The sequence below is a fragment of the Oryctolagus cuniculus genome, chromosome 11, assembly GCF_964237555.1.
Source record: "Oryctolagus cuniculus chromosome 11, mOryCun1.1, whole genome shotgun sequence".
NCBI classification, from domain to species: Eukaryota; Metazoa; Chordata; class Mammalia; order Lagomorpha; family Leporidae; genus Oryctolagus; species Oryctolagus cuniculus.
This window is the reverse complement of record NC_091442.1, coordinates 52,134,962-52,156,958: the sequence shown is the minus strand read 5'-3', so window position 1 is coordinate 52,156,958 and position 21,997 is coordinate 52,134,962. Positions and strand designations below refer to the sequence as shown.

The following is a 21,997-nucleotide window of genomic DNA, read 5'->3' as shown; positions in this document are numbered from 1 at the left end:
TCAAAAATTTTTATTTCTTAAATTATGCATTATAAATATATTCACTTTCTGTGAAAGGCAGAGGCAGATACTTGTACCTGCTGATTTACTCCCTAAATGCCCCACATAGCCAGGGCTGGGTTAGGCTGATGCCAGGAACCCAGAACTCAGCCCAGGTCTCCCATGAGAGCTGTAGGGACCCCAGGACTTGAACCATCATCTGCTACCTCATGAGTTGAGCAACTAGCAGGAAGCCAGAACTGAAGCAGAACTGGGACAGAAACCTGGGCACTGTGGTGTGGGATGCAGGCGTCCCAAGTGGTGCTTTAAGTTTGTGCAAAATGTGCCCCTCAGAATTCTTCAGGACTTAGGAATATACGTATGATATCCATAGAAATTGGGCCTGCTGCTAGGTTACTGAGATAGGGCCTGAACTGTCAAGATATTTTGCTGCTTCATCTTAGAGTTAAAATAGCAGTTAAGGTTAAGGTAGCTGTGCTACAAATTCTTATTTCTGCAGTGCACTATAACCAGGAAGCTGAAAGATTCTATGAAATGGACATTGATACTGCTTTACAAGAGGTGCTGAAGGCCACCCTCATCCACAGTGGCCTCGCACGTGGAATTCGTGAGCCACCAAAGCCTCAGACACGCACCAAGCCTGTCTTTGCATGCTTGTGTCTAACTATGGTGAGCCGTTACAGGGGGAGGCTCTGTGCTGAACCCCAGGTCAACCTCATTAAGGTTGATGACAAGACACTTGGTGAATGGGTAGGGCTCTGAGATTGACCAAGAGGGGGGACCCCGTAAGGTGGTCAGTTGCAGTTGTGTAGTGGTTAGGGATTACGGTGAAGAATCTCAGGCCAAGGATCTCCTTGAAGAAAACTTCAAATACAAGAAATGAACAAATGAAAACTTGGCTCACACACAAAAATGTAACTCTTGGAAGGTCATCAGATGAATTCCTGGGGAGGTTGCCTCTGATAGGTCTTCGAGTGATAGCGATCAGTGTGTCGTTCCTGCTGCTCCAGTTTTGTGGTTTGGTTATTTATTTGAAAGGACAGGGCCACTGGAAGCCAGGAGCCTGGAACTCTCATCTGAGTGTGGTGGAGGGTCAAGTACTTGGGCCGTCTTCCACTGGTTTCCCAGGTGCATTAGCAGGGAGCTGGATTGAAAGTGAAGCAGCTGGGACTTGAACTGGTGCCAATATAAGATGCTGACATTGCAGGTGGGTGGCTTAACCTGCTGCAATACAATGTCATCCAGAAACAAACATTTTTTTTTTTAATTTATTTGACAGAGATAAAAGTCTTCCTTCTGTTGGTTCATCCCCCAGTGGCTACCACGGCTGGTACTACACTGATCCGAAGCCAGGAGCCAGGTGCTTCCTTCTGGTCTCCCATGTGGGTGCAGGGACCCAAGCACTTGGGCCATCCTGCACTGCCTTCCCGGGCCACAGCAGAGAGCTGGACTGGAAGAGGAATAACTGGGACTAGAACCGGCGCCCATATGGGATGCCGGCACCGCAGGCGGAGGATTAACCAAGTGAGCCACAGCGCTGGCCCTGAGACAAACATTAATACCACTATGTGTTAAGAACTTGAGTGCTCCTTCAAGAAGAATTGCTTAAGTTCTAACAAAATGCTCTAAATGATTAAATCAAGTAACAGGCCATGAACATTTTCTGAGGGCTGGAGGCCGGGGAACCTGTACTCAGTACTGCAAAAATTCTTGCAGACGCTGGCGAGTGGAGATTACCCACAGCAAACATTTTCTAAAGGTTACGTCAGCACAGGGAAGACAAGCACTGGGTAACATGGACTTCAGACTGCACCTTGCTGCTGAGTCTTGGCCCAAGCAAAGGCTACCTGTATCCCTGCTGTGCTCCGCTGTTGACAGCAGCCTGAGGGGATGTGTCTGTGCTGTGAGGGAGCTGCGAGGGAGCTGGTTCCTCTGGAAGCAGTCTGGGTGGCACACTGCCTTGGCTGCCGGTTCCATGAATTCCATGACTCCTAAGAGATCTGCTTTAGGAGAAATTTAGAAGGATGAATTACAGGCCCTTTTGCTGCTGTTTGTCTTGGAACCACAACTGGTAGTCAATACCCTCCTCCACCAAATACTCAAAAATTCCTTCAGGTCGCCGGCGCCGTGGCTCAATAGGCTAATCCTCCACCTTGCGGTGCCGGCACACCGGGTTCTAGTCCCGGTCGGGGCGCCGGATTCTGTCCCGGTTGCCCCTCTTCCAGGCCAGCTCTCTGCTATGGCCAGGGAGTGCAGTGGAGGATGGCCCAGGTGCTTGGGCCCCGCACCCCATGGGAGACCAGGAAAAGCACCTGGCTCCTGGCTCCTGCCATCGGATCAGCGCGGTGCGCCGGCTGCAGCGGCGGCCATTGGAGGGTGAACCAACGGCAAAGGAAGACCTTTCTCTCTCTGTCTCTCTCACTGTCCACTCTGCCTGTCAAAAAAAAAAAAAAAAAAATTCCTTCAGGTCTTTGTTGTCAGTGATGACAGGTCTGGAGCTTACCTGATGGTGTGAACCTACCTTCCATTCCTGATGTGTGGTTTTTTTTTTTTTTTTTTTTTTTTTTTTTTTTTTTTTAATATAATTTGAAAGAGTTACAGAGAGGAGGACAGAGAGAGGAGAGACAGCTTCGATCTGCTGGTTCAGTCCTCAAATGGCTGCAATGGCCAGGGCATGGCTGGGCTGAAGCCAGGATCCAGAAGCTTCTTCCAGGTCTCCCATGTGGGTGCAGGGGCCATCCCATGCACATCAGCAGGGAGCTGGCTAGGAAGTGGAGCATTTGGGACTTGAACTAGCATCCACATAGGATGCAGGGGTGCTGCAGGCTGTGGCTTAACTTGCACTGGCAGAAACTCCCACGTGGGTAGCAGAGGCCCAGTCACTTGAGCTATCATGTACTGCCTCACAGGACTCATTAGCAGGAAGCTGGGTCAAAAGTGGAGGTTCCGGGAGTGGCAGCTTAACTCATTGTGCCACAACGCCATACCTTTAAAAGAAAATATGTATATATGTATGTGTGTGTACATACAAACACACATTTTTTAAAGTTGCCCACACACATGCACAGATCTGCATAAGCAGGAAGTGGATGCTGGTGCCGCGACTCAATAGGCTAATCCTCTGCCAGGTTCTAGTCTCGGTCGGGGCGCCGGATTCTGTCCTGGTTGCTCCTCTTCCAGGCCAGCTCTCTGCTGTGGCCCGGGAAGGCAGTGGAGGATGGCCCAAGTGCTTGGGCCCTGCACCCCGTGGGAGACCAGGAGAAGCACCTGGCTCCTGGCTTTGGATCAGCGTGATGCGCCAGCCGCAGTGCGCCGGTTGCAGCGGCCGTTGAAGGGTGAACCAACGGCAAAAGGGAGACCTTTCTTTTTTTCTTTTCTTTTTTTTTTTAAGGAAGACCTTTCTCTGTCTCTCTCTCTCACTGTGCACTCTGCCTGTCCAAAATAAAAAAATAAATAAAAAAATAAAAAAAATTAAGCAGGAAGTGGAATGGGGAGCTGGAGCTGGGGCTCAAACGCAGTCATCCTAAGTGACATCTTAATTGTTCTGACAAATGCCCACCACGGCCTGCCCCCTCCATATACCTTTTTCATTCCTCACTCTGACTTCTGCCAGGGAGCTCCAGGAATTCCCTCTTTGCTGAGTGTTAGCACCACTTTTTCTAGGTGTCCTTGCCAGGATGTTAAATCCTATGTAGCCCATGACTCAGCCAATGACTTGCTTACCCAGTCTTCTGTTCTTTCTTGTCTCCTTGTTCAAGCACCCTCAAAATCCAGTTCCAGAAGTACTTCCTTAGTTTTTACTAGGGCATTGTAGCTAATTCTTTTTTTAAAGATTTTTTTTTATTTGAGAGTTAAGAGGTAGAGAGGTAGAGAGGTGGAGAGAGAAATACCTTCCATCTGCTGAGTTCACTCTGCAAATTATTGTAAGAGCTGGAGCTAGGCAAGGCCAAAGCCAGGAGCCTGGAACTCCATTTGGGTCTCCTATCTGTGTGGCAGGGACTCAAGCACTCAGGTCACCTTCCACCGCTTTCCCAGATGCATTAGCAGAGAGCTGGATTGGAAGTGGAGCAGCCGGGTCTCGAACCAACGCTCTCATAGGATGCCAGAGTTGCAGGCTGCAGCTTAATCTGTTGTACCACAGTGCCGGGCCCTGGCTCATCACTTGTAGAAATTCTTATATATATATATATATATATATATATATATATATATATATATATATATATATATAGTGGAGTATAGTCCTTTGTGGATTATTTCCATTTTGTGCTTCGTTTTAAACTTAGTTTTATTTCTTAGGGACTGAGTTTCTTAATTTTAATGTCATTTAGTCTATCAGCTATTCCTTTTATGTTTAGTACTTTTTGGGTCTGATCTTTCTCCACCCTGAAATCATAAAGATATTCTCCCATGTAACTTCTGAAAATTTTATAGATTTGTCTTTTAGGTTTAACTCATCTAGAGTTTGTTATTGTGTACTCTATTAGGGAGGTAAGGGTTCAAGTTTATGGTTTTTTATTTTCCCATATGGCTACATATTACACTGTCTTTCTTACTGTGCAGGCATAATTTTGTCTATTTTTTTATGATAAGTATTGATTCTTGGTAGAGAAAAATCCTCCTACTTGATTCCTTTTAAGGAATTCTCAGCTGTTTCTTTTCTTTTTTTCTTTTTTTTAAGATTTATTTATTTATTTGAAAGGCAGTTACAGAGAGGCAGAGGCACACAGAGAGGTCTTTCATCTGCTGGTTCACTTGGGCCTTCTTCTGCTTTCCCAGGCCATAGCAGAGAGCTGGATCGGAAGTGGAGCAGCCAGGTCTTGAACTGGCGCCCATATGGGATGCCGGCAGTGTAGGTGGCAGCTTTACCTGCTACGTCACAGTGCCGGACCCTATGCTTGTTTCTAAATTCTATAAGCCATGTTCCTCTTTTGCCAGCTGGCCAGCTGCCCGTGGGCTCTACCCAGGAGAGCTGTGAAAGGCAGGTTGTAGGACTGAAAGTGGGACACTTTTCCTTCTTGTTTGCTTCTTCTTCCAGTCACCCAGTTAGCATTCTCTCAGTGTGGCTTCTCACCCTGACAGTAACATCAGTTGATTGTACTAGATGCAGTGGGTTCCAGTTTGCACACTCCCAGAAACATTTTCCTAGGGCCTCTTAGATACATTGTGTCAGCCTGTGCACAGTCCCTCAGTGGAGGCAGTGGTAGCAGCTAAGGAGCTCCATTATCCAAACTCTGGGTCCTTTTAGGTGCTAGTTGCTTCCTGCAATTATTCTGTGAAATCGCAATGTCCACTTGTGACCTTTCGGTTCTCTAATGCGGAATAGCAATTCTTTATACTAAATAAAGATTATTATGTTGTTGTATCTTTCGACACAGAAGTTAAACAATCATAACCATCCTAATAGATGCAGGATTTTAAAAATGACATTCAGGGGCCGGTGCTGTGCTGTAGCTGGTAAAGCTGCCACCTGCAGTGCCAGCATCCCATGTGGGTGCCAGTTCGAGTCCTGGCTGCTCCACTTCTGATCCAGCTCTCTGCTATGGCCAGAGAAAGCAGTGGAAGATGGCCCAAGTCCTTGGGTCCCTGCACCCGGAAGAAGCTCCTAGCTCCTGGCTTCGGATTGGCGCAGCTTCAGCCATTGTGGTCACCTGGGGAGTAAACCAGTGGATGGAAGATCCCCCCCCCCCCCATCTCAAAGACATAAATAATTGCAAAAACAAGTTCATGGAAAGTGGAATTCAAAGTTGAATTTATTGTAAAAGGTTTACACAATATGATCGGTGGATAACATGAGTTTCTTTATACGTTACTTTTTCCCCTTCTTCCTGTTTTGTTGTCCTGAAGGAAATGGGGTGGGCTGTGGAATTTTCATTCTGAATTTGGCTGATCGCTTGACCACCATGCAGCAGTTGGGTTTAGAGCCTTGAGCAGATTCCAGTTCCTTATTTTGAGAGGTTTATTTCATGGGTGCTGATGTCTGCTTTTGTCAGGAGTGATACTCCCAGAGTTGTAAAATGGTGATCTTCCAAGTTGATGACTTGTCCCTCATTTATCATCTGGACAATCTCTATGAAGGGAAATTGCTCCTTACCTTGGATCTGGCTAGCCAGTGGTATAGGAGAGTCAGGATAAAGGCCCGTCTTGGTCCTTTTGGGTTGGTGTGTTAAAATACTACACACTAGGAGATTTATACACAGTGCACGTTTCTTCCTCACAGGCACTCACATACAGTGTCTGCTGAGGGCACCTTCTTGCTCTGTCCTAGTCACTCTCTAGGTCTCTTTAACAGGGGCACTGATCTCATTCCCCTCCAACTCAGCCACTCCCTGCAAAGGCTCCACTTTGAAATACCATCACCTCTGAGATTAGGATTTCAACATATGGATTTTGTGGGGGAGGGAACACAGGTATTCAGACCATAATGATGCTTCATTATTTTTCTTCAAATATTTTAAAACATCTGTTATTTTCATTTTTCTTTGAAGGGGGGGAGCGAGCGAGCAAGAGCGAGAGCGAGTGAGCGAGAGAGAGAGCGTGTGCTTCGACTTACTGGTTCACTCCCCAAATGTCTGCAATCAGGCTGGGCCAGGCTGCACCTAGGAGCTCAGAACTCAGTTCTAGTCTACCATGTAAGTGGCAGGGACCCAATTCCTTGAGCCATCCCCTGCTGCCTCCCAGGTGCACGTGAACAGGAAGCTGGAATTGGAAGCAGAACTGGGGCTCGAACCAAAGCATTCTGATGTGGACTGTGGGCATCCCCAGTGGTGTCTTAACTGCTGTTCCCAGAGCATGCCCATTAAATCTTTTCCTGTACTTGCTATTTTAAAAAACAGTGAGTTATTAGCATCCTTCAAAAGTAATCAGAGTTTAAAAATTACAGCTAAGGACTTGTGAATGTGCGTGGATGTGGCTTGGTCTGGCTGCGGTCCTCTTGGCTGCAGCTGCTTTCTTGCCCTCTAGGTGGTGCTCACAGTCATCCCAAACCCTACAGATAAAGTCATCAGGATAGCTGGATACTTTTATCTGATCTTGGAATGTCTCCTGCCTGACGCCTGGAATGTTAATGTTTCTTGAGAAAGTTAAGGTACATTCTGGTGAGACACAGACCCCCTTTCTCTATAAAACCCTTCTCTCGTGCTTCCTGGTGTGGGGCTCCTCTGGTCTTGCCACTGCCTGGGACAGGGTTCTGATAAACTGCACTGTGTGTAATCCTGGATTTGTCCGCCTCTTTCTTTGGTTTCATGGTAACTTCCACCTTCAACAGCTGGTTTCCTATGCCAGGTTTTTCTGAAACAAATTTAAGTGTATTTGATATGGTTCAGTCTATTACGCTGAAGATGTTTGTTAGTACTTAAGTTAGCCTAGCTTTGGCCATAGGGATAGTCTCTAAATTAGCCTCTAAGTCTTTCCATGTGACCTTGAGAATCTTGGATAGTTTCTTTGCCATTTGTATGTCAAGATGGTTTGGGTTCATTTTGTTTATTTCCTGTTCCAAGTCCAGAAGCACTCATTTCTAGAAGTGACACTGATTCCATTTATGTACATATTTATTTACTTACCTACCTTTTATTTGAAAGACAGAGGGACAGAGGATTTCCATCTGCTGGTTTACTCCACAAATGCCCACACAGGTGTGTCTGTGTGAGGCCCCAACCAAGAGTCTGGAACTCCATGCAGGTCTCCTACTTGGGTGACAGGGACCTAAGTACTTGAGCCATCACCTGCTGCCTTCCAGGGTGTACATTAGCAGGAAGCTGAAGCAGGAAGTCTGGCTGGGACTTGAATCAGGCACTCTAACTTAGGGTGTGGGCATTCCAGCCACAGAGCTAAATGCCAAGCTTCCCTCCCCACCCCTGGTTCCTTTCTAATAGGAAGCCGTGTTTCACAATCTGAGTGCAAGGGATGCCCATTCCTACTGTAACAGTTGCTGTGATATGCTGCCCCATGGTTTCATAAGGACTAAAGGATTTCACCTGAACCTTTTTTATCTTACATCCATACAGCTCTCTTTTGTCATGCTCGTCATTTCCATTTCCAGGACACCGAAGATGATAGAATTAGAATATAACTTAATTGCTCATTTATTATACCATATAAGCACGACAGTTTCAAAATAACACAATCATCAAAATTGATTATTAGATCAATAAAGGGGAAGACATTTGGTATAGTGGTTAGGATGCTGCTTAGGGTGCTCATATATATCTGAGTGCCTCAGTTTGAGTCACGCCTTCTTTCACAATTCTAGCTTCCTGCTGATGTGAACCCTCGGAGACAAAGGGCAATGGCTCAAGTAACTGGTTCCCTGCCACCCATGTGGGAGACCTGGATATAATTCTATGCTCTAGGCTTTGACCTGGCCCAGCTCTGGCTGTTGGAGGCACTTGGGGAATGACCCAGTAGATGGAATATCACTCTGTGTCTGTTTCTCTGCCCTTCAAATAAATTAAAGAAATTAAATCAGTGAAAACATCTTTTTAAAAAGTTTATTTTATTTTACTTGAAACAGGTACACACAAAAGGAGAGAGAGGGAGGGAGGGAGGGAGAGAGAGAGAGAGAGAGAGAGAGAGGTTTTACATCTGCTGGTTCACTCTCTAGTTGGCCTCAAGTACTGAACGGAAGCCAGGAACCAGGAGCTTCCTCTGGGTCTCCCACGTGGGTGCAGGGACCCAAGGACTTGGGACATCTACTACTTTCCCAGGCCATAGCAGAGAGCTGGATCAGAAGTGGAGCAGCCGGTGCCCATATGGGATGCCAGCACTTCAGGTGGCAGTTTTACTTGCTAAGCCACAGTGCCGGCCCCAAAACATCTTTTTTTTGAGATCTTCTGTCCTTAGGGTAGAATCCAAGGGGAATACTCAGCAAAATTACGGTATTTTATTTATATATTTATATATTTTTGATTATTTATTTGAAAGGCAGAGTAACAGATCTTTCAACTACTGATTCACTCCCCAAATGCCCACAACAGTCAGAGTTGGCCCAAGCTGAAACCAGCAGGCAGGAGCCAGCAACTCCATTTGGGATCACACAGGGGTGGTAAGAACACAAGCACTTGGGCCATCGTCTACTGCTTTGTGGGTGCATTAGCTGGAAGCTGGGACAGAAGTGGAGGAGCTGGAACTTGAATCTCTGATATGGGATGCCAGCATCCCAAGAGGCAGCTTAACCTGGTGTGCCACAACACCCACCCACATCACTGTAATTACTGTATTTTAAAGTCACTTTGACATGATTACTTCCTGAGTGATTTTTTTTCAGATAAACACTGAGGTGCATTTATTTTTATTGAGTTTTTAGGGATTGCTTAAAAATTATATAAAGTGTTACATTGTTCCAAAGTCAAAGCTATAAAATAAAGCATCCTCAAATAAATTCCACCCCTTTTTTCTAGTCTATTTTCTCTCTTTCTCTTGCACTTTATAGGTAACCATTTATATAAATTTTATGATTTCATCTATTTAATTTTATTTTGAAAGGCAGAGTGGCAGAGAGGGAGAGGTCTTCCATCCACTGGTTCCCTCTTCAAGTGACCACAACAGTCAAGTCTGGACTGGGCCAAAGCCAAGAAGAGCTCAGAACTCCCTCTTGGTCTCCCACAATGGATGACGGAGGCCCAAGTACTTGGGCCGTCATCTGCTGCTTCCCAGGCGCATGGGCAGGAAGCTGGGTCAGAAGCTGAGTAGCTGGAACTGGATTGAGTTCTGGGCTCCTGGCTTCAGCCTGGCCCATCCCGGGTTGTTGTTGGCATTTGGGGAGTGAACCAGTTGAGTGGATGATCTCACCTTTCTGCCTTTTATGTAAAAATGAAATAAATGCAAAAAATTTAAAACACCTGCAAAATTATTTCCCAAAGTTTTTTTTTTTTTTTTAAAGATTTTCTTTATTTATTTGACAAATTGAGTTAAAGACAGTAAGAGGGAGAGATAGAGAGGTCTTCCTTCCGTTGGTTCACTCCCCAGATGGCCGCAACAGCCGGAGCTGCGCCAATCCGAAGCCAGGAGCCAGGTGCTTCTTCCTGGTCTCCCATGCAGGTGCAGGGGCCCAAGGACCTGGGCCACTTCCTACTGTTTTCCCAGGTCATAGCAGAGAGCTGGATTGGAAGAGGGGCAGCCGGAACTAGAACCGGCGCTCATATGGGATGCTGGTGCCGCAGGCAAAGGATTAACCTACACAGAGCCGGCCCTCCTAATATTATTAATATTAAGAACCAGTAGTATAGGAGAGTTCATTTCTCCACATATTCATCAACATTTGGAAAAGTTGGTCTTTTTAATTTGAACTATTCTGAAGGATGTATGGTGATATCTCATTGAGGTTTTAATTAGTTTTTTCCTAATGGATGATGTCGAAGATCTTTTGACCAGATGCTTACTTGCTGTCAAGTATCTTCTGAATGAGTGTCTGTTCCAGCTTCCCTATACCCTTGGCCATAGTTGTCAGGAGTCTGTACCCCTGATGTATTTTTTTAAAAATTTTATTTATTTATTTGAGAGGTAGGGTTATAGAGAGAGGGAGAGACAGAGAGAGAGGTCTTCCATCTGCTGGTTCACTCCCTAAATGGCCACAATGGCCGGAGCTGGGCTGATCCAAAGCCAGGAGCCAGGAGCTTCTTCTGAGTCCCCATGCAGGTGCAGGGGCCCAAGCACTTGGGTCATCCTCCACTGCTTTCCCAGGCCATAGCAGAGAGCTGGATAAGAAGAAGAACAGCTGGGACATGAGCTGCTGCCCATATGAGCTCCCAGTGCCACAGGTGGAGGCTTTACCTGCTACGCCACAGTGCCGGCCCACCCCTGATGTCTTAACTTCTCTTTTCATCCCATAAAGCCACGAGGCCAATGTCACTCAACGTAAGATTTCTAGAAATGGTGGCCAGCATTGTGATGTGGTGGGTAAAACTGTCACCTGCAACGACACCCCATATGGGTTTTGGTTTGAGGCCCGGCTGCTCCACTTCTGGTCCAGCTCCCTGCTAATGGTCTGGGAGAAGCAGTGGAAGATGGCTCAAGTGCTTGGGCTCCTGCCACCCATGTGGGAGACCTGAAAGAAACTCCTGGTTCCTGGCTTCTTCCTGGCCCAGCCCTGGCCTTTTTGGCCATTTGGGGAGTGAACCAATGGATGGAAGATATATCTCTCTCTTTGGGTCTGGCACTGTGGTGCAGTGTGAAAAGGCACCGCCTGCAGTGCTGGCATCCCATATAGGCATCGGTTCAATTCCCAGCTGCTCCACTTCCAATCTAACTCTCTGCTGTGGCCTGGGAAAGCAGTAGAAGATGGCCCAAGTCCTTGGGCTCCTGCACCCATGTGGGAAGACCTGGAGGAAGCTCCTGTCTCCTGGCTTTGGATCAGCACAGCTCCGGTCATTTCGGCAAATTGGGGAGTGAACTAGCAAATGGAAGACTCTCTCTCTCTCTCTCCCTCTCCCTGCCTCTCCTTCTCTCTCTGTGTAACTCTGCCTTTCAAATAAACAAATAAATCTTAAAAAAAAAGATACCTGTCTCTCTGTTAGTCTTTCAAATAAATAAATAGTTTTTTATTTTTGTTTTATTTTATTTATTTTATTTTTTTGACAGGCCGAGTTAGAGAGAGAGAGACAGAGACAGAGAGAAAGGTCTTCCTTTTCCGTTGGTTCACCCCCCAAATGGCCACTCTGGCTGGCGCACTGCGCCGATCCCAAGCCAGGAGCCAGGTGCTTCCTCCTGGTCTCCCATGGGGGTGCAGGGCCCAAGCACTTGGGCCATCCTCCACTGCCTTCCCGGGCCACAGCAAAGAGCTGGAATGGAAGAGGAACAACTGGGACAGAATCCAGCGCCCCAACTGGGACTAGAACCGGGGTGCCGGCGCTGTAGGCAGAGGATTAGCCAAGTGAGCCGCGGCGCTGGCCTGATAAAGTGTTTTGAAAAAAGCTTTCTAAAAATGCTCAGCCATAAAAAAGAATGAAATCTTGTCTTTTGCAACAAAATGGATGCAACTGGAAACAATTACCCTTAATGAGATAAGCCAGTATCAAAAAGACAAATATCATGTTTTCTCTCGTATGTGCCAATTAGTATAGAATACAAAAAATGCATAGTAATGAAACAGACATCTTGTGATATGATTGTCACTTTTATCCTTTGCTAAATGCCTATGGAACTGTAGTCTTCCTACTTTTTTTTTTAACTTTTTTAAAATTTTTTTTATTTATTTTATTTTATTTATTTATTTATTTTTTTTGGACAGGCAGAGTGGACAGTGAGAGAGAGAGAGACAGAGAGAAAGGTCTTCCTTTTGCCGTTGGTTCACCCTCCAATGGCCGCCGCGGCCGGCGCGCTGCGGCCGGCGCACCGCGCTGATCCGATGGCAGGAGCCAGGAACCAGGTGCTTTTCCTGGTCTCCCATGGGGTGCAGGGCCCAAGCACCTGGGCCATCCTCCACTGCACTCCCTGGCCACAGCAGAGGGCTGGCCTGGAAGAGGGGCAACTGGGACAGAATCCGGCGCCCCGACCGGGACTAGAACCCGGTGTGCCGGCGCCGCTAGGCGGAGGATTAGCCTAGTGAGCCGCGGCGCCGGCCTTTTTTAACTTTTATTTAATGAATATAAATTTCCAAAGTATGGCTTATGGATTACAATGGCTTCCCCCCCATAATGTCCCTCCCACCCGCAACCCTCCCCTCTCCCACTCCCTCTCCCCTTCCATTCACATCAAGATTCATTTTCGATTCTCTTTATATACAGAAGATCAGTTTAGTATACATTAAGTAAAGATTTCAACAGTTTGCTCGCACACAGAAACATAAAAATAATAGATGATTTTTTAAATGATGATGAAATCAGATCAGACCTATTGTCATGTTTAATCCAAGTGAGAGTCAAGTTGGGAATTGATAATTTTTTTTTTTTTTTTAGCAGAAGATCAGTTTAGTATACATTAAGTAAAGATTTCAACCATTTGCACCCCCATAGAAACACACAGTGAAATATACTGTTTGAGTACTCGTTATAGCATTAAGCCTCAATGTACAGCACATTAAGGACAGAGATCCTACATGAGGAGTAAGTGCACCGTGACTCCTGTTGTTGACTTTACCAATTGACACTCCTGTCTATGGCATCAGTAATCTCCCTATGCACCAGTCATGAGTTTCCAAGGCTATGGAAGCCCCTTGAGTTCTCCGACTCTTATCTTGTTTAGACAAGGTCATAGTCAAAGTGGAGGTTCTCTCCTCCCTTCAGAGAAAGGTACCTCCTTCTTTGAAGACCTGTTCTTTCCACTGGGATCTCACTCACGGAGATCTTTCATTTAGTTTTTTTTTTTTTTTTTTTTTTTTTTTTTTTTTTTTTTTGCCAGAGTGTCTTGGCTTTCCATGCCTGAAATACTCTCATGGGCTTTTCAGCCAGATCAGAATGCCTTTAGGGCTGATTCTGAGGCCAGAGTGCTGTTTAGAACATCCGCCATTCTATGAGTCTGCTGAGTATCTCGCTTCCCATGTTGGATCACTCTCCCCTTTTTTTATTCTATCGGTTAGTGTTAGCAGGTACTAGACTTGTTTATGTGAGGCCAGAGTGCTGTTTAGAACATCCGCCATTCTATGAGTCTGCTGAGTATCTCGCTTCCCATGTTGGATCACTCTCCCCTTTTTTTATTCTATCGGTTAGTGTTAGCAGGTACTAGACTTGTTTATGTGCTCCCTTCGACTCTTAGTCCTTTTATTATGATCAATTGTGAACAGAAATTGATCACTTGGACTAGTGAGATGGCATTGGTACATGCCACCTTGATGGGATTAAATTGGAGTCCCCTGGTATGTTTCTAACTCTACCAATTGGGGCAAGTCAGCTTGAGCATGTCCCAAATTGTACATCTCTTCCCTCTCTTATCCCCACTTTTATGTTTAACAGGGATCACATTTCAGTTAAATTTCAACACTTAAGAATAACTGTGTATTAATTACAGAATTAAACCAGTCATATTAAGTAGAACAGACAAAAAAAAAAAACTACTAAGAGGGATAATGTATTAAGTTGTTCATTAACAGTCAGGGCTATGCTGATCAGGTCACCTTTTCTCAAAGTGTCCATTTCACTTCAGGAGGTTTCCTTTTTGGTGTTCAGTCAGTTGTCACCGATCAGGGAGAACATATGGTATTTGTCCCTTTGGGACTGGCTTACTTCACTCAGCATGAAGTGTTCCAGATTCCTCCATTTTGTTGCAAATGACTGGATTTCGTTGTTTCTTACTGCGGTATAGTATTCTAAAGAGTACATATCCCATAATTTCTTTATCCAGTCTACTGTTGATGGGCATTTAGGTTGGTTCCAGGTCTTGGGTATTGTGAATTGTGCTGCAATAAACATTAGGGTGCAGACCGCTTTTTTGTTTGCCAATTTAAATTCCTTTGGGTGAATTCCAAGGAGTGGGATGGCTGGGTCGAACGGTAGGGTTATCTTCAGGTTTCTGAGGAATCTCCAGACTGACTTCCATAGTGGCTTGACCAGTTTGCATTCCCACCAACAGTGGGTTAGTGTCCCTTTTTCCCCACATCCTTGCCAGCATCTGTTGTTGGTAGATTTCTGTATGTGAGCCATTCTAACCGGGGTGAGGTGAAACCTCATTGTGGTTTTGATTTGCATTTCCCTGATTGCTAGCGACCTTGATCATTTTTTCATGTGCCTGTTGGCCATTTGGATTTCCTCTTTTGAAAAATGTCTATTGAGGTCCTTGGCCCATCTCTTAAGTGGGTTGTTGGTTTTGTTTTTGTGGAGTTTCTTGATCTCTTTGTAGATTCTGGTTATCAACCCTTTATCAGTTGCATAGTTTGCAAATATATTTTCCCATTCTGTCGGTTGTCTCTTCACTCTCCTGACTGTTTGTTTTGCAGTACAGAAACTTCTCAATTTGATGCAATCCCAATAGTTGATTTTGGCTTTGACTGCCTGTGCCTCCCGGGTCTTTTCCAGAAACTCTTTGCCTGTGCCAATATCTTGAAGGGTTTTTCCAATGTTCTCTAATAACTTGATGGTGTCAGGTCGTAGATTTAGGTCTTTAATCCATGTTGAGTGGATTTTTGTGTAAGGTGTAAGGTAGGGGTCTTGCTTCATGCTTCTGCACGTGGAAATCCAGTTTTCCCAGCACCATTTATTGAATAGACTGTCCTTGCTCCAGGAATTGGTTTTAGATCCTTGATCAAATATAAGTTGGCTGTAGATGTTTGGGTTGATTTCTGGTGTTTCAATTCTGTTCCATTGGTCTATCCATCTGTTGCTGTACCAGTACCATGCTGTTTTGATTACAACTGCCCTGTAGTATGTCCTGAAATCTGGTATTGTGATGCCTCCGGCTTTGTTTTTGTTGTACAAGATTGCTTTAGCTATTCAAGGTTTCTTGTGCCTCCATATGAATTTCAGCACCATTTTTTTCAGATCTGAGAAGAAGGTCTTCGGTATCTTGATTGGTATTGCATTGAATCTAGAAATTCCTTTGGGAGAATGGACATTTTGATGATGTTGACTCTTCCAATCCATGAGCATGGAAGATTTTTCCATTTCTTGGTATCCTCTTCTATTTCTTTCTTTAAGGTTTTGTAATTCTCATCGTAGAGATCTTTAACGTCCTTGGTTAAGTTTATTCCAAGGTATTTGATTGTTTTTGTAGCTATTGTGAATGGGATTGATCTTAGAAGTTCTTCCTCAGCCATGGCATTGTCTGTGTATACAAAGGCTGTTGATTTTTGTGCATTGATTTTATACCCTGCTACTTTGCCAAACTCTTCTATGAGTTCCAATAGTCTCTTAGTAGAGTTCTTTGGGTCCCCTAAATAAAGAATCATATCATCTGCAAAGAGGGATAGTTTGAGTTCTTCCTTCCCAATTTGTATCCCTTTAATTTCTTTTTCTTGCCTAATAGCTCTGGCTAGAACTTCCAGAACTATATTGAATAGCAGTGGTGAGAGTGGGCATCCTTGTCTGGTACCAGATCTCAGTGGAAATGCTTCCAACTTTTCCCCATTCAATAGGATGTTGGCTGTGGGTTTTTCATAGATTGCTTTGATTGTATTGAGGAATGTTCCTTCCAAACCCAGTTTGCTTAGAGTTTTCATCATGAACGGGTGTTGTATTTTATCAAATGCTTTCTCGGCATCTATTGAGATAATCATATGGTTTTTCTTGTGCAGTCTGTTAATGTGGTGTATCACATTGATTGTCTTGTGCACATTAAACCATCCCTGCATACCAGGGATAATTCCCACTTGGTCCGGGTGGATGATCTTCCTGATGTATTGTTGCATTCTATTGGCGAGAATTTTATTGAGGATTTTTGCATCTATGTTCATCAGGGAGATTGGTCTGTAATTCTCTTTCAGTGCTGCATCTTTTTCCGGCTTAGGAATTAAGGTGATGCTGGCTTCATAGAAAGAATTTGGGAGGACTCCCTCTTCTTCGATTGTTCTGAATAGTTTGAGAAGAATTGGAGTCAGTTCTTCTTTAAATGTCTGGTAGAATTCAGCAGTGAATCCATCTGGTCCTGGGCTTTTCTTTGTTGGGAGGGCCTTTATTACTGTTTCAATTTCTGTCTCAGTTATGGGTCTGTTTAGGTTTTCGATGTCTTCCTGGTTCAATTTAGGTAGGTTGCATGTGTCCAGGAATCTATCCATTTTTGATAGGTTTCCCTGTTTGCTGGCATACAAGTCCTTGTAGTAATTCCTGATGATTCTTTTTATTTCTGTGGTGTCTGTTGTTACATTTCCTTTTTCGTCTCTGATTTTATTGATTTGGGTCTTTTCTCTTCTTTTTTTAGTTAGTTGGGCCAATGGGGTGTCAATTTTGTTTATTTTTTCAAAAAACCAGCTCCTCGTTTGGCTGATTTTTTGTAATGTTTTTTTGGATTGAATCCTGTTGATTTCTTCTCTGATTTTTAATTATTTCTCTTTTCCTACTAGATTTGGGTCTGGTTTGCTGTAGGTTTTCTAGATCCTTGAGGTGAATTGAAAGCTCATCTATTTGGTGCCTTTCCAATTTCTTGATGTAGGCACCTATTGATATAAACTTTCCTCTTAACACTGCTTTTGCTGCGTCCCATAAGTTTTGGTATGTTGTGCTGTTATCCTCATTTACTTCCAGAAAATTTTTGATTTCTCTTTTAATTTCTTCTGTGACCCATTGTTCATTCAGGAGCATGTTGTTCAATCTCCATGTGTTTGTGTATGCTCTAGGGATTCCTGAGTTGCTAATTTCCAACTTCATTTTTTATGGTCTGAGAAGCTGCATGGTATGATTCTAATTCTTTTGAATTTGCTGAGACTTGCTTTATGGCCTAATATGTGGTCAATCCTAGAGAAGGTTCCATGTACTGCTGAGAAGAATGTAAAATCTTTAGCTGTAGGATTGAAAGTTCTGTATATATCTGTTAGATCCATTTGGCTATAGTGTCGTTTAAATCTACTGTATCCTTGTTGATCTTCTGTCCTGTTGATCTATTTCTTTTTTTTTTTCTTTTTTTTTTTTTTTTACAGGCAGAGTGGACAGTGAGAGAGAGAGAGAGAGATAAAGGTCTTCCTTTTCCATTGGTTCACCCTCCAATGGCTGCTGCAGCTGGCATGCTGCAGCCGGCGCACCATGCTGATCTGATGGCAGGAGCCAGGTGCTTCTCCTGGTCTCCATGGGGGGCAGGGCCCAAGTACTTGGGGCATCCTCCACTGCACTCCCGGGTCACAGCAGAGAGCTGGCCTGGAAGAGGGGCAACCAGGACAGAATCCGGTGCCCTGACCGGGACTAGAACCCGGTGTGCCGGCGCCGCAAGGCGGAGGATTAGTCTAGTGAGCCGCGGCGCCGGCTGATCTGTCTATTTCTGAGAGTGGAGTATTGAAGTCCCCCAGTACTATTGTATTGGGGTCTAAGTCTCCCTTTAAGTCCCTTAGCAAATCTTTTAGATAAACCGGTGCCCTGTAGTTAGGTGCATATACATTGATAATTGTTTTATCTTCTTGTTGTATTGATCCCTTAATCATTATATAGTGTCCCTCTGTCTTTCTTAACAGTTTTTATGGTAAAGTTTATGTTGTCTGATATTAAGATGGCTATGCCCGCTCTTTTTTCATTTCTGTTGGCATGGTATATCTTTTTCCAGCCTTTCACTTTCAGTCTATGTGGATCTTTGTTGGAAAGATGTGTTTCTTGTAAGCAGCAAATAGATGGGTTTTGTTCCTTAACCCAATCAGCCAATCGGTGTCTTTTAACTGGACAGTTCAGGCCATTAACGTTCAATGTGACTAATGATAAGTGGTAACTTTGCCCTGCCATTTGCCAAATATAAGTTCTAATATATGCTTTGAATTCCCTGTGATCTTTTGCTGTGAGGTTTCCTTCCTTTACCTTCTTTCATATTGATGACTGTGTTTCTGTGTTTCTGTGTGTAACACATCTTTAAGCATCTTTTGCAGGGCTGGACGAGTGGCAACAAATTCTTTCAATTTCTGTTTGCTATGAAAAGTCTTTATTTCACCTTCATTCACAAATGATAGCTTTGCAGGATATAATATTCTGGGCTGGCAGTTTTTCTCTCTTAGTACCTGGGCTATATCTCGCCATTCCCTCCTAGCTTGTAGGGTTTCTGATGAGAAGTCAGCTGTGAGTCTGATTGGAGATCCTCTGAGAGTAATCTGACGTTTCTCTCTTGCACATTTTAGGATCTTTTCTTTATGTTTCACTGTGGAGAGTTTAATTACAATGTGTCGTGGTGAGGATCTCTTTTGGTCATGTTTACTAGGGGTTCTGTGAGCTTCCTGTACTGGGATGTCTCTGTCCTTCTCCAAACCTGGGAAATTTTCTGCTAATATCTCACTAAAAAGGCCTTCTAATCCTTTCTCCCTCTCCATGCCTTCAGGAACTCCTAGAACCCGAATGTTGGGTTTTTTAATAGTATCCTGAAGATTCCTGACAATATGTTTTAGATTTCTAATTTCCTCTTCTTTTCTTTGGTCTGACTGTATCCTTTCCTGTTCTCTGTCTTCTAAGTCCGATATTCTCTCTTCTGCTTCACCGATTCTGTTTGTAAGGCTCTCTATTGTGTTTTTCATTTGATCTATTGAATTCTTCACTTCATTATGATTTCTCGTCACTATCACAGTTTCCTGTTGTACTAGTTGTTTCGTTTCATTTTGATTCCTCCTTTATATTTCATTTTCACGAGAGAGATTTTCTATCTTGTCCATTAAGGATTTCTGTAGTTCAAGAATTTGTTTTTGAGAACTTCTTAATGTTCTTATCAATTTTTTGAGATCTGCTTCTTGCATTTGTTCTATGTCATCATCTTCATAATCTTGAATTGAGGTGTCTTTTTCATTTGGGGGCGTCATGGTGACTTCCTTGTTTCTGTTACCTCGGTTTTTGCGTTTGTTATTTGGCATATTGGAGATATTTGGTTTCTTCACTGTGGTGCTTTTTCTTGTTATACTATGACTCTAGATTAAGTGGACTGTCTGTTTTTGATGGAGCCTTAGAGGCTTGAGATGGGTGTGGCCTGAGAGCTCTGTTTGGTGTGCCAAATGTGACACTCCCAGGTTAGGCGTGGTAGATCTCTCTCTCTCTCTTTCTTTTTTTGATTTAAAAGGGAAGTAATTCCGCACAGCTGAACGAAGTTGGATGTAGTTAGCAGGCAAATGATATACCCTCAGGAGCCAGAGATCGGAAGCTCTTTCCCAAGGACCCCACAGGGAATCTGTTCTGCCCTCAGAGTGGGCTCAAATTCTCCTTCAGTCTCCCACTGGGTTGCCAAAGTTACGGAAGTGTAGCGTCTCTGGAGAGTACTCACGTGAATTCCGTGAATTCTCTCCCCCACTGTCTCTTTTTTCACAGTCTCAGTTCAGTAACACCACAAATTTACTAGGTCCTAATCTCCTGTTAATTTGCCTTGCCCAGAGTCAGGTTTTTCTGCTAGGCTCAGGGCCGGTGCAGACCTGAGGTCGCTCTGCTTATGATGTATGTCCAAGATAGCGCCTGCTCTTTGTCTTGCTCGCCCTTGAGAGGTGAGCGGAGAGAGAGAAACCCGTGTCCGTACCAGTCACCTTTTTTTCTCTCTCTCTCTCTCTTCCAGTTAGCCTGGTGAACTTTCCCCCACAGGTTCATTCCCTCTAGTCTCCTCTTTCTGCTTGCCTGCCGGTGTCTCAGGCTATTGAGGTTAGGCTCACCTCGCGTTCCAGCGCTGGTGTGTTGAGTCTGCCGCTGGTGTCCCGAACTGTGGGCTCCCACACTCTCCACGCATGTCCACTGTGAATCACGTGTTCCGGAAGAGTTTCTTCTGCTGTTTCCTCCCCTACTCTTCCTTGAACCTGCAGTGTCTCCACTTTTATCAAACTGTCTCTCCCCGGACTATCAGTGTGCTCCCTTCCTATTCCGCCATCTTGCCGCACTCCACCAGTCTTCCTACTTTTTACTTGTTGCATGTTATGGTTAGTTGTAAAAAAACAAATTAAAAAAGGAGGAGGAGGGAGAGTAGGGTGGGAAGTATTATTATGCCCTTAAAACTGTATATATAAAAATAAATGAAATTTTTTCTCTTTATGTAAATAAAAAAGTAAAAAAATAAAGAAATATGAGGATTGTAAGTCTGGACAAGTGAAAGCAAAGGGAAGGATCCCAAACTTATTTCCATAAATTTGAGGAACTCTTATGAGAAATAGAGATCACATATTCAGTATTTCAGAGGGCAGAATCGGGATCAAGTGGGTTGTGGCAGAGAATCCATGGCTACCCATCTCTGGTTTTCCTGGAGGTCCTTCTTGAGGGGTTAGCTATTGCTCCATACAGCATTATTTTTGGGTATGAAATTAGGATGAGGTTCGGGGAATAGGGTCAGAGTGTGGGAAATGGAGTTTATTCTTCAGGCCTCCAGAGATTTGTTGGCAAATAAGGACCTCTTCCATTGTACCCTCATGGGACAAACACGGGTGTTGAAAGAATGTTAAATTCTCTTCTGTATATATTTAGATTGGGTTGGAGATGGTTTTCTCTGTAGACAGCAGAGGGCAGTATTGACCCAGATGAACCATATACTCAGTGGTGTGGGGCCCTGACCTGCTCTGGGCTCAGATTGAACTGTTCTCTAGAATGTCTTTACCTTGGGACTCTATTCTTCTGCCATCCGATAGCCCTGTGGTGTCTCTCTGTCATTGGTCCCCCCACCCGCATGGTGCTCATAAAAGGCTCTGGTCCCCATTCTGTTTGTGGTGTTATTGATGCTAAAGATTTTCCTAAAGCAAGATAGCCTCCCTTCCTTCTGGGGCCTGGAAAAGAGCCTCCTTGGAGAAGAAATGTGACTTAGAGTCAAATGGAGCAGCTGCATCTATGTTATATTCCAGGGGAATGTTCTAGTCCACAGGGACCACATCCAGGTGTTTCACTCAAATCTAGTGACTTGCCGCTTATGAGACAGGGAAATGCTGACAAGACTCAAGAGTAATAAAGTCAATATTTATGTAACACTTTATAATGCAAATGTTAGCTTGTTTAATAACTGTTTGATTCTTAGAGCACTGGGGTGGATAACCAAGTCTGTGCTCCAAGACTGGATTAGCAGTCTTCTTACTCTGGCGTGATGTAGGACTTGGGGTCCTTCTTGAGCTCTTAGCAACGAAGAGACAGTAGGAGACTGCTCTGTGCTGCCGTTAGTTATTTTGGGTTTAATAGTCCAACAGCCCAGACTAGCATAAACCAAGTCCAGATAGTAAAATGAAGCTGGATGACAAGTATAACAAGGAGCCCTCCCACTGGAGCACAGCACCACACCCCTTCCATGGGGAAGGAGACCTGAGCAGGAAGGAACGGGTCCGGGTGGGGCTTGGCTTTCCTAGCAGCAGACAAGGATGGACCTTTCTGAAAGGGACTGGGCAAGGGTCTCACCTCAGCAGAAGAGGAGTGGAGAGGCTTGGATGAGGAAAAGTGACCAGCAAGGGATAATTAGCATGTGTTAGAAAAGGCGTTAGCTAAAAGTAAAGTGTGTAGGCCTAAGTCTTTTT

General features: G+C 44.4%; 1 protein-coding gene and 1 pseudogene across 3 annotated transcripts in view; both read left to right on the top strand.

Annotated features, from left to right (window-relative positions):
• Positions 1-21,997, top strand: part of LALBA (lactalbumin alpha) — a 39,273-nt gene that overhangs the window by 321 nt on the left and 16,955 nt on the right. Inside the window, exons 1-2 of one of the 3 annotated variants that reach the window (XM_051844878.2) lie at positions 4,254-6,632; positions 6,964-7,087. The exons of 1 other annotated variant lie outside the window; for it this stretch is intronic. The gene's annotated coding sequence lies outside the window, so the exon portion shown is untranslated. Of the gene's footprint in view, positions 1-4,253; positions 7,088-21,997 lie in introns of those variants that run through there. One more of the 3 variants, XM_051844877.2, reaches the window with a different exon arrangement.
• LOC127491007 (small ribosomal subunit protein eS12-like) lies at positions 50-3,687 on the top strand (annotated as a pseudogene).